Genomic DNA, 17321 nt, shown 5'->3' on the forward strand with positions numbered 1-17321 from the left:
GTATGTGTCCTCGACAATAATGCGATCACATGTTCAAATCTCATATTAAGAATACATAAGGGAATGTAACATTTTATTGTCAACTGATCCACATTAATCGGTAATGATTGGCTGATTAGAGTTTGACATTACTGTCGTGTGACGGTGGTGATCAGTTGATCCCTTAAGGTCATACCTCTAGGAAAACATTCTTAATTGACTAATTAATTAATTGTATGATGATACAAGTTAATTAATTCCTTAAAATTGAACAAATGATTTTGTGAGTAATTATACGTATCTTATTGTAATTCGATTATATAAGATTCGTTCTAAGTAATTAAATTGTTTTATTACTTAAAGTTTATTTATTGTTTATGAAAAAATTGAAATTAGAATGAATTGATTATTATAAATACAAGTAGTTGTGATTTATAATTATATGACCCATTTTAAGTAATAAGAATTGTGAATTACTAGTAAATTTTGTATGTGATTTATTTTATTTATATAATGATTTTTAATATGTTAAAAATGCATTATTTAAATCACATGTCTAGTAACATGTCCAATATGTCACAAATTACATATTAACAAATTGACAAAGTTAAAATGGATCCATATTAATAATATGGACCGTGTAAATATAAGGGAGAAGGGTTATTTGTGCCTTGATTGTTTTAATTAGTGGAAAGCATGATGATTACCTACTAAACATAGGTATGCATACCTATACTCTTGAGAAGAGAAAATTGAAAAGGTATTGGGCACCCTACCCACCCAAAACCGGTGGCTTCCTCCTTACACACTCAAGTAGTGTGTTTTTATTTCTACACTTATTCATTCTAACATTATTCATTCACTTGAATACTTTATCTCTATACTTCTTATTGTTGAACAAAAGATAAAAATTCACATAAATCCTCTAATATTATTCCAACTATACTAGAAGTAGTATATACATAATATTAGTAATTTTAAGGGAACAAATATTAATTCTAGTATTCAAATTAATATTTGTATTAAGGGTGATTTTCTTGGTACAAATCCTTGAGGAGAGATTCTATATTGAATCTTGTTCATCCATTTGGAAAAGCTCAAGAACTAAGTAAGGTAGGAGATCTTACTAGTGCCCTATTAGCCGAAATATCCAATGTAAGGAACCGGTTTTCCTTTACTCTTGTTTATATGTTTTGCATGCATAAGATCCTTAAGTTTTTATGACTAAAACTTTAAACTAAAATATGTGATATGTAAAATATGATTTCCTACAAGTGGTATCAGAGCAACACGGTTGTTGCATGCAAAATCGGGTTAGTTTTTCCGAGTTAATTTAATTAACATATAAAACTTATTATTTACGATTTATGAAGATAAATCATGAAATAATTTTGCATGTCAAACGTTTCTGGTCCTAAATAGATTTTAGGTCATATGGGACATTTTATGGATTTTTATTGTTCATTTTATATATTATTGGCATTAAAATGTGATTTTTATGAGAAAAATGTCATTTTTGGACGAAAAATAGCTAAACTTCGAATGTTTCAGTGATTTTTGGATATGTTTTCACATATATAATCTACTGGTCACATATTAAATTTCATGAAATAATAAGTTATTTTGCATAAAATATGGATTTTATATGTTTAGAATCGAATTTAAAGAGTTTATTAGGTTAATATGAGTTAAATTTCGAATTTGGTCATGAAAATTTTATATGTTGTCACATGCAATTTTACTCAGTGTGTGTAAAAATATTGGATGGATTAAACTTATTTTGCATGATTTATGAATTTTTGAGTAAAAATTCAATAAATAGTGACTTAAATTAGCCTATAATGCTAAAACATATTTCATGACTAAAGAAAAACATCATATGTTGCATTTTATCCCACATTTCAGATCTAAAAGTTATAAGTTTCTTAAAATTATATTTCTCTTATTTTTATGGTCATGGTTGTCAATACCGATAAACCGCAACGATGTTTTTCTCGAAAAATTTTCGAAATTTTTAACCTAATATTTGAACATTATGAGTGTCATGGTATTTTTCCATAATGTTCATGAGTTTAAATTTCAAAATTTGAAATTATTTGAAATTTTTATAATTTAATTTGAAGTTTATAGCATAATATTGTATTTTTGGGTCCATAATGAACAATATTAAGTTATCAAGTTGAGTTATTGTCAAAATATTAGTGAAGACTAAGTTTTGAGTCCTAAGATGGTTAGGGTAATTAACTTGAACATAAATATGAATTTATGAGACACTTTGTGATTTTAACAAGTTTATAATCACGCAAAACCATAAAAACCGATGAAATATACGACATTGGCTCCTTAAAAGATGATTTGGCATAAAATTAAGCATGTTCATATATATTATAATACTACATTTTATTTATGATTGTCATATTTTTATTTTATATAATTTTTGAGTTATGTAATTTTACTTAGTATGGCCTTAGTTTTAATTGATACTAGTTTTAGTCCCTTGCAAAAAATGCACGGTTATACTATCAAAATTTTAGACAGACGGATATAGTTATAGAGAGTTGAATAGAGAGTCGTATTTTTAATGACTTGATAAATGAATTAATTTCTATGTTATTATATATGATAATCTAAACCCATGTAAATTTGCACATTATGATGTTTAAAACATTAACTTTAACTAAAAGTATACAAACAATGATTACATTCTCTGTCAAGTCATATATAACATTTTAAATTTGAAATATAAATTACGTATATTAGATATTAATTAAGATATTATACATATGCTGAACCCGCGACATTTCACATAACCTATATTTTAATATAATAAAGTGTAGATTAGCATTTCATTTTTTTTAGCCTCTATGTACGTTTTTTAGTCTTCAAGCTTCTCTTACGTTTTATATTTTTTCTTAAAAGATACTTTAATCTGTCAACAAAGAAAAAATTGTATTGAGAGAAAATTAAATAAATCAATGCAAGTTTGTGGTAGGGTCCACCTATAGAAAATGCAATTGTTTACCCTGATTTTAAGAAACCAATGAGAAGGCTAGAAAGAACCTAGCTTTTATACTAGGTAGATTATCCGAAATGAATGGGAATATCGATTCGGTTGTAATTATTGTGATCTCGTATCACCGTTTTGTAATTTAATAGATTCATTTTTTTATCTTTATTACAAATGTATAATAGGGAATTATGTAATTTATTTTTATATATTACTTGTAATTCCGGAGATACTTGAAGACGGTGCCATTTTGAAAGGCGTTCCAACAAGACGGTGTTACCTCGAGATGCGTGCCAAGACCGAAGTTCAAGGGACCAAAGGAGTTGGTTTCCAAATTTGTAATAGTTTATTAGATTTACTATTTTAGGAAGGCCATACTAGGACTTTATATTTATGCTTTGCATTTTCTTTATATGTTTGCATGCATAGCCAAATCGCCATAACTAATCATGCATTTTTATTTTATCGAGTCTTCGACCGTGTCAATTATAATTATCGTAGTTCACCGCTTTAGTTCACTTAAAACGTGATAGATAATAAATTGACATGACCTCTCGCTAAATTAATAATTGAGATATAGCCTTACCAAATAGTAGAACCCATTTGCACCAAAAAAAAAAAAAATAGTAGAACCCATGAAGTACCAATTTCATAAGGGAGTTAAGCCGGCTTCACCGTAATACAAACCTTGTTATGTTGGCGAAGTGGGGTAGTAAAATGTTATTACATCGAAATTTGGATTGAGCTCAACGGAAGTATTCGTGACCGTAGTCGCATGTGTTCCGGGCTAAAGATAAATATTAGAGTAATTTTATCGACCGAGAGTTCTAAAAGTAGAATCGATTAAGGAGTTAATCTACCGAGTTATATTGATAAGGGATGACTCGGCTCACCGTGCCCGAATTAATATGAATTTGGATCTCGGGATCATTTATAATAGTTGGGTAGAGGTCACTATATAAATGTTTAAAATTTGTTTAAAAATGTTTGCAAATTTTATTAAATGACAAATGTTAATGTTTCTTTTACCTCCATTTGTAGTTTTATATCACGATGGATCCGTCACAAGCAAAAACACCAATTTTACCATTGAGTCTTATCACAAATTATTTGACGAAATTTGCTCCAACCACCAACTCGATACTACTAGAGAAATTCATTTTGGGATCGGTTCTGATGGAAACCTCAATTTCATCACTTCCTCCATACCTCCTACTTTAACTAGGCCTTGTGTGAATGCGTCTCGGGTAGACCATGTCACTAAGTCTATGAAATCCCTTTCTCTGGAAGAAAGAGATGCCGAAGTAAGTGGGAGTTCTAGCAAGCAAGTTCTTGCTACAAAAGGGAAATGGTTCAAGAGGAAGGGAATAAAAGGGAGGAAATTCAACGATGGGGCTAGTGGGACTAGTAGAGGAGCCAAAGTTGATGATGAGTGCCATTATTGTCATGGCATGGGACATTGGATGAGAAATTGCCCTATATATTTGGGAAATATAAGGGATGGACTTGTCATTCCACTTGGTAAAATTCCTTCTGAGATTTATGTTATTGAGGTAAATTTCACTTCCACCACAACATGGGTACTAGATACTGGCTGTGGTTCTCACCTTTGTAATCATTTACCGGGGCTAAGAAACATGGAAAGGCTGAGCAAAGGCGATGTTGATCTCCGTCTTGGGAATGGATCTAGGGTAGTGGCCGCGTCCAAGGATACCTATGTGCTTGTTCTACCGAATGGATTTGAATTGTATTTGCATAATTTTTTTTATGTACCTACTCTATCTAAGAACATCATTTCAATTGCTATGTTAGACATAGAAGGTTTTAATTTTGCCATTAAAAACAATTGTTGTACTATTTCGAGAAATGACTTGGTTATAGGCCAAGGTTCATCTATTAATGGCATCTATGTTCTAGAAACATCAAATCCAAGAAAAGACATCTATAACATACAATCAAATAAACTCAAGTCAAGTGATCCAAATGAATCATACATTTGGCATTGTCGATTGGGTCATATAAATGAGAATCGCATTAAAAGATTAGTTTCCACTAATGTTATTAAACCATTCGATTTTCAATCATATGGTGTATGCGAATCTTGTCTCCTAGGTAAAATGACTCGTAACCCTTTTTGTGGTAAAGGGACTCGAGCAAGTGAATTATTGGGACTTATACATACCGATGTATGTGGACCAATGACCATCACCGCTAGGGGAAACTATGACTACTTCATAACCTTCACTGATGATTTAAGTAGATATGGGTATATCTACTTAATGAAGTATAAAAGTGAAGCTTTTGAGAAATTTAAAGAATTTCAAAATGAAGTAGAAAACCAATTGAACAAAAGGATAAAGGCACTACGATCCGATCGTGGTGGAGAATATCTAAGTAATGAATTTGATTCACACTTGAAAGATTGTGGCATTGTGTCACAACTAACTCCACCGGGAACACCACAACTTAATGGTGTTGTCGAAAGGAGAAATCGAACCCTACTAGATATGGTTCGATCCATGATGAGTCAAACCGAGTTACCCGACTCGTTTTGGGGATTTGCAATTCAAACTGCAATCAAATCTTTGAATAATAGTCCCACAAAGGCAACCGAAAAGACTCCATATGAGATGTGGAAGGGAAGGGTTCCTAATATATCCTATATGAATATTTGGGGATGTAATGCTTACGTCAAGGTAAAAAACGACAACAAGCTTGCCCCACGATCCGAAAAATGCATCTTTGTAGGTTACCCCATTACCTCCCGAGGATATTACTTCTACAAACCTCAAGAAAACAAAGTGTTTGTGTCTAGTGAGGCTATCTTCTTAGAAAATGAGTTTATTTCTAATAGACAGAGTGGGAGAAATTTTGAACTTGATGAAGTTCAAGAGCCACAAACCGAAGTAGAGACGCAAGAAGATGTTCCTTCGTCGTCTAATCCTATTGTTATTCCGCAACCAAGGAGATCAGGTCGAATTTCAAGACATCCTGAAAGATACGTTGGACTTATCCAAGAGGATGGATGTCTTGATGTGTTACTTCTTGAAAGTGACGAACCGACCACCTATAAAGCTGCAATCTCTAGTCCAAATTCAGCTTTATGGCTTGAAGCCATGAAATCCGAAATAAATTCTATGCATGAAAATCAAGTTTGGAACTTGGTAGATTTGCCTGAAGGGGTGAGACCTCTTCAGTGTAAATGGGTCTTCAAAGTAAAAAATGGTATAGAAGGACATGATGATGTCCACAAAGCTAGGTTAGTTGCAAAGGGTTTTACCCAAGTTCAGGGTCTTCATTATGATGAAACCTTTGCACCTGTAGCCATGCTTAGATCCATTCGGATATTGTTAGCGATTGCCGCATTTCATGACTATGAAATTTGGTAAATGGATGTAAAAACCGCTTTTCTAAATGGGCATTTAGAAGAGGAGGTGTACATGATGCAACCTGAAGGTTTTATAGATCTCAAAAATCCTAACAAGGTGTGCAAGCTTAAGAGATCTATTTATGGTCTTAAGCAAGCATCTAGAAGCTGGAATCATCGATTAAATCATGTTATAAGAGAAAATGGTTTTACTCGAAGTGTTGAGGAACCATGTTTATACATGAAGTTCAGTGGGAGCAATATTGTGTTCCTAATATTGTATGTGGATGACATACTACTCATTGGAAATGTCATTCCAATGTTGTCCTCTGTCAAGGAGTATTTGGAAAGTCATTTCCAAATGAAGGATTTAGGAGAAGCACAATGCATACTGGGTATCCGGATCTATAGAGATAGACCCAAAAGGATATTAGCATTGAGTCAAAAATCTTACATTGATAAGATTCTTCATCGTTTCAGCATGGATAAGTCTAAGAGAGGTTTAATTCCTATGGGTAGTGGAATCATTTTGAGCAAGTCTCAATCTCCTTCCGAACCCGAAGATGTTGAGCGCATAAAATTGATTCCCTATGCTTCCGCTATTGGATCAATCATGTATGCCATGATATGCACTCGTCCGGATGTCTCATATGCTCTAAGTATGACAAGTAGATTTCAAAAGAATCCAGGTGAGAGTCACTGGATAGCTGTAAAGAATATCCTTAAATACTTGCGAAGGACTAAGGATTCTATCTTAGTGTTTGGAGGAGACTCTGAGTTGTGTGTTAAGGGTTACACAGACTCGAGCTTTCAAACAGATAGAGATGACATGAAATCACAAGCTGGTTTTGTATTTATGCTCAATGGTGGTGCCGTTAGTTGGAGAAGCTTCAAAGAAGCTGTGATTGCGGATTCTACTACGAAGGCTGAGTACGTTGCAGCGTCAGAAGCTGCCAAGGAAGCTGTATGGATTAGGCAATTCATGGAAGGGCTAAGAGTAGTTCCTACTGCCAAGGATCCTATTGCTCTCTATTGTGACAACAATGGAATTATCTTCCAAGTTAGAGAACCAAAGTCTAGTAATAAATCTAGACATGTACTCAGAAAGTTTCATATCATTAGAGATTTTATTGAAAGAAAGGAAATTGCGATTTGTAAGGTTGTGACGGATAATAACTTAGCTGATCCGCTCACCAAGCCTTTATCGCAGGCAAAACATGATGGACATGTTGTATCCATGGGGCTTAGACGTATGCCCAATTTGTACTAGATTATTTGATATGAAATAAAATGTTGTTTTATTTGTTCATATAGAATAATCGCATTTGTCTTTCAATCTTAATTTAAATCCTATTACTTTGTCATAACTAAATGGGTTGTTGAGACAATGTTGAACCCCATTAAAGTGAACTAGATTGACATAGTAATTGCCCATAGTTACTTACATGAGGTGACGTCTCGAAATAATTAGAGTGTGATGCGGTTGATGGCAAGTTCAAGTGCCATAGAGCCATAAGAGATGACTAGCCGATCACATAGGCAGACTGTGGAGACACTCTGCCGGGCTTATGACCGCTTATAGAGTTCTGGCAATTTTTATAGCCTGGTCGTGGCAAGAGCTACTATGGTATTCTTTTGAGTCAATTCCTTAACTAATGACTGTTCGTCTAAGATGGCACAGTTTCAGAATGACTTTGATTTATGTTCGGCGACCTTCGTAATTGGGGTCTAATGAGCATCTTTTGAGTCATGATGAGCTGTGGCTGATCGAAGGGAATAGTGCATAGGAATTGTCCATCCCCGTCAGGGTCATCTTATATCTCAAGGCCACTCGAGGAGCAATGAACTGGAAATGCGTGGCCACGCTCGGAAGGTATCTATGGCAGATAACTCCGGTCAGACAGTTGTTCTCCAGATCGAGGAAACCACTCTCGATATGATCAAATGCAAGTACGACCTGCAAGACACCTTGCATTGAGTGGGAGATAGTAATAGGACAAGAGAATTGGTGACGCACACTTGTCGCGGACAAGTGGGAGATTGTTGGAGTATGTGTTCTCGACAATAATGCGATCACATGTTCAAATCTCATATTAAGAATACATAAGGGAATGTAGCATTTTATTGTCAACTGATCCACATTAATCGGTAATGATTGGCTGACTAGAGTTTGATATTACTGTCGTGTGACGGTGGTGATCAGTTGATCCCTTAAGGTCATACCTCTAGGGAAACATTCTTAATTGACTAATTAATTAATTGTATGATGATACAAGTTAATTAATTCCTTAAAATTGAACAAGTGATTTTGTGAGTAATTATACGTATCTTATTGTAATTCGATTATATAAGATTCGTTCTAAGTAATTAAATTGTTTTATTACTTAAGGTTTATTTATTGTTTATGAAACAATTGAAATTAGAATGAATTGATTATTATAAATACAAGTAGTTGTGATTTATAATTATATGACCCATTTTAAGTAATAAGAATTGTGAATTACTAGTTAATTTTGTATGTGATTTATTTTATTTATGTAATGATTTTTAATATGTTAAAAATGCATTATTTAAATCACATGTCTAGTAACATGTCCAATATGTCACAAATTACATATTAACAAATTGACAAAGTTAAAATGGATCCATATTAATAATATGGACCGTGTAAATATAAGGGAGAAAGGTTATTTGTGCCTTGATTGTTTTAATTAGTGGAAAGCATGATGATTACCTACTAAACATAGGTATGCATACCTATACTCTTGAGAAGAGAAAATTGAAAAGGTATTGGGCACCCTACCCACCCAAAACCGGTGGCTTCCTCCTTACACACTCAAGTTGTAATACTCCGTATTTATAAGTCTTGGGGTACTCTATCGAGTAGGCCTTACTCTGTCGAGTAAGGGTAAGTTGCGTTTTAGAAAAGTTTCTGACCTGTAGGGTACTCTATCAAGTAGCCTTAGGTACTCGATAGTGTAAGGGGGTACTCTATCAAGTAGCCTTAGGTACTCGATAGAGTAAGGGGGTACTCTATCGAGTAGCCTTAGGTACTCGATAGAGTAAGGGGGTACTCGATCGAGTAGCCTTGGGTACTCGATCGAGTAGCCGGTTTTACGGGGAGTTTTCTCGGGTTTTGTTAATTATGCGATTAAGGTATATAAGCTTTGTCGTCATTATTCTAAATCACTTTTGCAAAACCTAAATTACTGTTTAAGAGAGAAAGCAAGCAAGTTCTTCATCCTAATCGCATTATTAGCAATACCCGGAGTTTGGAAGGTCAGTTCTTAGCGTTGATTATACCGTTGAGTTCCTTGCGTCGAGGGTAAGATCTATGTACCCTTTTTATTGTCTTTCCTTTGATTTGGTTAAACCCTAATTTAGAGATTTGGGGGTTTTATGTGTAGTATGTGATTTGGTAGCCTCTATGTGTTGTATGATAGGAGGAGGGTTCATAGAAGAAGCTTTTGACTCGGTGGTAGAGAGAGACCGTCGATTGTGTGCATACCGGGTAGGATTTCTACTCAGTATTAGTCCCATAATGGGATATTGGTTGATGTATTGTATTTGGTTGTTTGATATAATAATTGTATTGTGATTGTGGTTGTGATCGTTGTTGATGGTTCGCGAGGCGTGGCCTCTACCGAGTGGGGTCACTTGCGGGAGTGGCTTCACGCCCTAGTTTCGCCTTCGTGGAACCCGCCACGGAAGGGATGTGCACATTAATGGACAGGGTTATCGCTCACTATGTGGAGCGGGGATTTGGTGGGTACGGCTACGGTCCCCCATGCGCGGTCGGGTCCGGTGGACGATCGGTGATTGAGATGATTGGATTTGGCGTGAGTGTGTGTGTGTGTGTGATTAAGCTTTGTCTTGTTTATCTTGTTGTTAGTATGTATTGAATTGTGTGATTAGTCGACCCGGTGTTGTTTTGTAAACTGCGGTGATCCATTCGGGGATGGTGAGCAGATATTGAGCAGGTATTGAGATGAGTCTTGGGATAGCGGGATGCCACGACATGATGATAGGAGTCTTCCATTTGTAGCTTATTAGTATTTACATTTCAGTTAGAACAGTCAGTTTGAGAACATGTATCGTACTTTTGGTTTGGTTTTGAGATTTGTAACTCTTCGCTAAGTATTTATAATAAACGTTGTTTCTTCATTGTTATTTGATTATCATTGCCTCGGGTAACCGAGATGGTAATGTCTTCATACCTGAGTGGTCCTGGTAAGGCACTTGGAGTATGGGGGTGTTACAAATGGTATCAAAGCGACGATCCTGAAACCTGTAACCAATGAATCCAATGAATATAGGGAGCCAATTAAAATGAACCCGGGGTAAAGGTTGTAGGAGCTAATGCAAAGGCTTGGAAGACGTCCTGAAGTCGCAAACTCGCCCTACAATTTTGAACCGGTCACATGGGGGTAATATGTCAAGGTCGTATGTGTTGCTTGTTAGCTTGTATGTGAATGTGATGATGTATGTTGTAATTGTTGGATGTTTGGAGTAGAAGATCGAGTTTGTGAATGGAAGGTTGGTGAAGTATGTAGAACTGTTGTTGATTGAAAGCATGTTGCATGATAGTTGGTTTACAATGTTGGTTGGAATTATTAGAAAAGTGCATGAGAATGATGAGTAATGTGGTGGAAAAAGGGAGTAGTTCATATGTGATATGATTATACATAATTTTGTTTGTGTAATTTTATATAATGATTTCATATACATGCCTACTATTGTTCATATGTATATGTTGTATGAAGAATGTGGTTGAAATGGATGAACTGATTGGAAAAGATGGAGTGGCAATAGCATGAGAATACGAATTTTGTGATTATGAATATGTTTAGGTGACGAAGTGTATTTGTAATATTGATGTATTAGTAACATGGAATAGGATTTGTAATGTATGAGTATGATTTGTCTTACGAAAGGCTATAGAATAAAAGCATGTGGGTAGTGCATGATGAATGTTGTTACTTTGTTTTCGAAAATAATAATATGTGATTGGGGCTACTGGTTTCATGAGTATTGGGTTGTTTTCGTTTAACTTGGTTGTTGTTTAAGTTGTTTGGAAGTAAAAATCAAATAGTTATGTCATCTGATTACAGCAAAGTTGTCTTTAAACTGTTATAACTTGAGATGCGTAAATGATTTTAATGTGATTCCAATTGGAGGTGATAGCTTGCTCTTTTACGATTCTAACGATAGGTCACACGCCCAAAACGATCAAGAAATGAGTGAGTTATGACTGTTTTACGAAAACTGGACAGTGCTGAGAAATGCGTAGGTACTCGATCGAGTAGCCTTGGTACTCGATCGAGTATGGAGGTACTCGATCGAGTACGTCAGTTACTCGATCGAGTGTCCCTGGTAATTTGTTTTACGTGCTTCTGATCTTCACCTACTCGATCGAGTAAGTCCCTTACTCGATCGAGTGGCCGGTACTCGATCTAGTGACCCCTGTTTTGGGTCATATGCTTACCCTTTGACTTCGTTGCATATTATGTTTAATTCAAAGGTGTTATTTTGCTTCTTTATGCATTGTTTTACATGTATGTTGGTCTTGATACGTAATTTACCCAATCTTATGGTGTAGTGAGTGGCACCTGTAGTGAGTAGGAGTTCGGTTGGAGGACATGAGTTATATGTGTTGTGATAGATAGTGGAAAAAGAAAAGGAAGATTGGTATGGTTTATAGAGACATAGAGCATGTTTTGTGAGATGAGACGAGTGATATGTTTGTATGTTGAGTAATGTAAAAAGTAAGTGAATATGGACAAGGGATGATGTGAGTCTAAGGAACGTGAGAACGAAAGGATTGAGAGTAAGGATGTGGATAGTGGCAACTTGAGATGTGTAAAGAATTATGGAGGGAGATGGTTAGGAGTCGAGTGAGTCAAGAATATAAGTAGTGAAAGTTCGTTTTAAAAGGGGTTGAGAATAGTGGTATATAGTGAACTTTATGGAGACATGTTGCGAGGTGGATTTGTAGACAGTGAGTGAGTTTGGAAGATTTGGTTTATTAAGAGGTGAAACTACGTGTGATTTCTTTGAGCATTTAACGGTATGAAATAAATTTTGAGTTCTAGAGATGTACGAAGGAGATGCAATTGTTTGAACAGTGAACGTTGATTTTATGGATAGATTAGTGGCAAGTGTGAGTGATAGCATAATAAGAGAAGATCCATGGTAAGAAAGAATGAGATGATATCGATATAAATAACGGGATGTGAGTCTTGGAGCAATGAGAAAGCAACCGGAACACTAAAGAGTTAAGAAGAAGTAATAAGGAGTTTCATGGTTAATTGATTTTGTCGAGAGTAAAAGAAAAGAATGAGGGGAGTAAAACTAGGAAAAGCGTTGGACCGGAGTTCGTGATATAAAAGTAAGGAATCGTCAAGATGTATGATACTATCATGGGGATTTGAGTTAACGGTTACATAGGAGTCTCGGGACAACATGATTATTCATGGGTTTTGAGGAATTAAGGGGATAAGAAGTTGGTAGAATATCTGCACGATATGAGATTTTTGGTGGAGAGTTAGATGATGATACAATTAAGAATAGTATTGGGAATTATGTTGAGGTAATTTTGGTTGATGGATTTGATGCTCGTTATTGGGGATGATAACCAAAGATAGGGAAGAAACGGTGATGTTTAGAGATGAGTGTAAGAAGTTGATGTACGAACGGTAGTTGTGTGGATGAGTTGTCTCTAGTGGTTAAGGTTAATGATAAATAGGAAAGATGGCAATTCTAAAGAGGCTGATTTTGTAGAGATTGAATTGATAGGTATGGTTGTGAGGAAGTATAAGACATAGTCTTAGGAGGCGGTTTCTCCTAGTGAGTGTTAGCTGTATAGTTAAGTGTGGCAGAAGGTGAGGGTTATGCGAATGGAAGAATGTGATGAGGGGCATGCGAGTTAAACTCGGGCGACAGGTAACCTTTGTTGAGTGGTAACTTACGTGATCAGGATTGACTGGTTGGATGTGATTATGGGTCTATGTCATATATAAATGTTTGTGTGAGGTTCTGACCTCAAAAAAAAAAAAATGGTATGGTGTGATAATTATAAAGTTGTTATCTGAATTTTCTGTAATACATGTTGGATACGAGAACGTAATGGAATGATGTTTAAAAAGGTAATAATTTGACTGTTTGGCATGACTAGTTATGCTTGTCTGTATTCATGGTACATGTCAATCTGTGATATGGTAAGGGGATGATATTCACGAGGTAATTATCTGTTTAATTCATAAAATATGTTGTGTTATGATTTAGTAAAGCGGATTTGAGTAAGTTTTTCTTGTCTGAGAAATTATTCCGAGTCAGTATTTATGGGAGTTGTATGCAGTTGTGATGACTATCGATGTGGTTGTTGTGCCTCGGGTGGTGATCCGGGCACGGTACATAGTGCTGTGATGCGGGTATTTTCGCACTGCGGTGTGGTTGTTGGTGACGGTGTTGTGATGCCGTCACCGGTTGTGGTGGAGTAGGCGGGATGATTATGATACGAGTTTTCGAAAGTGCATACCAGTTATACATAGATTGTTGTTTTGTTTGTTGTTGTTCTTTGTGAATTTCGGTTGAACATGTAGACTGTTGTTTTGTTTGTTGATGTTTCTTACCAGTTTCAACTTGGGTGTGAGGGTAGAGTATGATATGGGAGAAAGTTGTGTATGTTTTGTTGTTGTGATGGTATAGTGATTTTTGTTGTTAGGGCACGGTTGTAAGAGGTTGTACAGAACATTTGACCTTATTGTAGATGAGACATCGGTGCACATAGTCATGACAAGTGATTCGTAGAACATGTGTGGTAATGATCGAAAGTTGCGGTGGTTTTAATCTTTCGTTGGGCCAGTGAGGGAAGGGTGTTTGGATTTAGTGTCTTGTTAAGTCATGTATGAGTTTTGCGGTAATGAAAGAAAGGAACTTGAGGATCTAGTGTGAGTGTACGTAACAAGTGTGGATCGTGAGTTATGCTTTTGGCGGTAAGAGTTTTATGTAGTTTATATAGAGAGGTGTGTCATGTTGCGGTAATAGGGAACAAGTGAAGTTTTGGGTTAAATTAAGGATTTTGTGGTATAGGTTAGGTGGTGTGACGAGAGAAGTGAAGTATGAGAGTTGTTTAAGTAAGTGAGCCTTGGGTAGGTGCATGGCGAGTGTTTAGATTATAGGTGGTTATCTTTGACATGCGATGGTGATGAGGATTATGAAAAGATATATCTAGGATTTAGTATTAGTGAGTTACGAGGACGTAACATTTATCTTAAGAGGAGTAGGAGGCGATAAAAGAGAGTTTCATGGTGGTGCATGTTGTAATATAATTGGAAGTAGAGTGTTAGCGTAGCGTAAAGGAGGGATTTGTTTTGTGGATAATACTTATAAAAGGCCATGGCCGTGCTTGTAGTAGTGTGATGCTTCGGAGTATGAGAATATTTTATATAATGTTTGAGTTGGAAGATGATGTTATGAGTCGAGTAAACTTCGAGGACGAAGTTCCTTTTAAGGGTGGTAGAATGTAACATTCCGTTTGATGTCTATGAGTGTCTTGATTTTGGATTTGATAGTGGATGATATTATGGAGCTAGCAGTGTTAGTGGATGGTGGTTGGTTATGTATGAAGTTGGTGTCGTGAGAGATATATATGTGGTGGATACGATATCGTGAGTCATGTTAAGGAAGTAAACATAGTTGGTGGAGTGGGTGTTAAGAGTTCATGTTTTATGTTTGGTCGAGTTTTTGAGTTCTTAGTTATGTTGTTGTGTCTTGGTCGAGTTAGTATGGTTGTTTTTAGAGTATGGGTTGAACTTCGGGAACGAAGTTCTTTTTTAAGGAGGGAAGACTGTAATACTCCGTATTTATAAGTCTTGGGGTACTCTATCGAGTAGGCCTTACTCTGTCGAGTAAGGGTAAGTTGCGTTTTAGAAAAGTTTCTGACCTGTAGGGTACTCTATCAAGTAGCCTTAGGTACTCGATAGAGTAAGGGGGTACTCTATCAAGTAGCCTTAGGTACTCGATAGAGTAAGGGGGTACTCTATCGAGTAGCCTTAGGTACTCGATAGAGTAAGGGGGTACTCGATCGAGTAGCCTTGGGTACTCGATCGAGTAGCCGGTTTTACGGGGAGTTTTCTCGGGTTTTGTTAATTATACGATTAAGGTATATAAGCTTTGTCGTCATTATTCTAAATCACTTTTGCAAAACCTAAATTACTGTTTAAGAGAAAAAGCAAGCAAGTTCTTCATCCTAATCGCATTATTAGCAATACCCGGAGTTTGGAAGGTCAGTTCTTAGCGTTGATTATACCGTTGAGTTCCTTGCGTCGAAGGTAAGATCTATGTACCCTTTTTATTGTCTTTCCTTTGATTTGGTTAAACCCTAATTTAGAGATTTGGGGGTTTTATGTGTAGTATGTGATTTGGTAGCCTCTATGTGTTGTATGATAGGAGGAGGGTTCATAGAAGAAGCTTTTTGACTCGTGAAGAGAGACCGTCGATTGTGTGCATACCAGGTAGGATTTCCTACTCAGTATTAGTCCCATAATGGGATATTGGTTGATGTATTGTATTTGGTTGTTTGATATAATAATTGTATTGTGATTGTGGTTGTGATCGTTGTTGATGGTTCGCGAGGCGTGGCCTCGGCTGAGTGGGGTCACTTGCGGGAGTGGCTTCACGCCCTAGTTTCGCCTTCTGTGGAACCCGCCACAGAAGGGATGTGCACATTAATGGACAGGGTTATCGCTCACTATGTGGAGCGGGGATTTGGTGGGTACGGCTACGGTCCCCCACTGGCAGGGCTGGTCCAGTGGACAGTCAGTGATTGAGATGATTGGATTTGGCGTGAGTGTGTGTGTGTGACATTAAAGCATGTCTTGTTTATCTTGTTGTTAGTATGTATTGAATTGTGTGATTAGTACGACCCGGTGTTGTTTTGTAAACTGCGGTGATCCATTCGGGGATGGTGAGCAGATATTGAGCAGGTATTGAGATGAGTACTTGGGATAATTTGGGATGCCACGACATGATGATAGGAGTCTTCCGCTGTAGCTTATTAGTATTTACATTTCAGTTAGAACAGTCAGTTTGAGAACATGTATCGTACTTTTGGTTTGGTTTTGAGATTTGTAACTCTTCGCTAAGTATTTATAATAAACGTTGTTTCTTCATTGTTATTTGATTATCATTGCCTCGGGTAACCGAGATGGTAATGTCTTCATACCTGAGTGGTCCTGGTAAGGCACTTGGAGTATGGGGGTGTTACACAAGTAGTGTGTTTTTATTTCTACACTTATTCATTCTAACATTATTCATTCACTTGAATACTTTATCTCTCTACTTCTTGTTGTTGAACAAAAGATAAAAACTCACATAAATCCTCTAATATTATTCCAACTATACTAGAAGTAGTATATACATAGTATTAGTAATTTTAAGGGAACAAATATTAATTCTAGTATTCAAATTAATATTTGTATTAAGGGTGATTTTCTTGGTACAAATCCTTGAGGAGAGATTCTATATTGAATCTTGTTCATCCATTTGGAAAAGCTCAAGAACTAAGTAAGGTAGGAGACCTTACTAGTGCCCTATTAGCCGAAATATCCAATGTAAGGAACCGATTTTCCTTTACTCTTGTTTATATGTTTTGCATGCATAAGATCCTTAAGTTTTTATGACTAAAACTTTAAACTAAAGTATGTGATATGTAAAATATGATTTCCTACAGGAGCATAAGAAATGAGGTCAAGGTCATCAGTGGGCGTAAGGAACTCATCCTCACTGCAAAAAGGAGCCTCAAATTTCTCAAATATAGGTTCGCCAAGTAGGTGTACCTCACAATCCCCTTTACAATCGGTTCTCACACTCTCCTCCTCAACAAACATAACCTCTAACAAGGGGGTGAGAGAAATGGAGTCTAGATCATAAGTGGGTGCAAGGAGAACATCGCCACCATAAAAAGGA

The sequence above is a fragment of the Silene latifolia genome, chromosome 3 (genome assembly GCF_048544455.1).
Source record: "Silene latifolia isolate original U9 population chromosome 3, ASM4854445v1, whole genome shotgun sequence".
Classification (NCBI taxonomy): Eukaryota; Viridiplantae; Streptophyta; class Magnoliopsida; order Caryophyllales; family Caryophyllaceae; genus Silene; species Silene latifolia.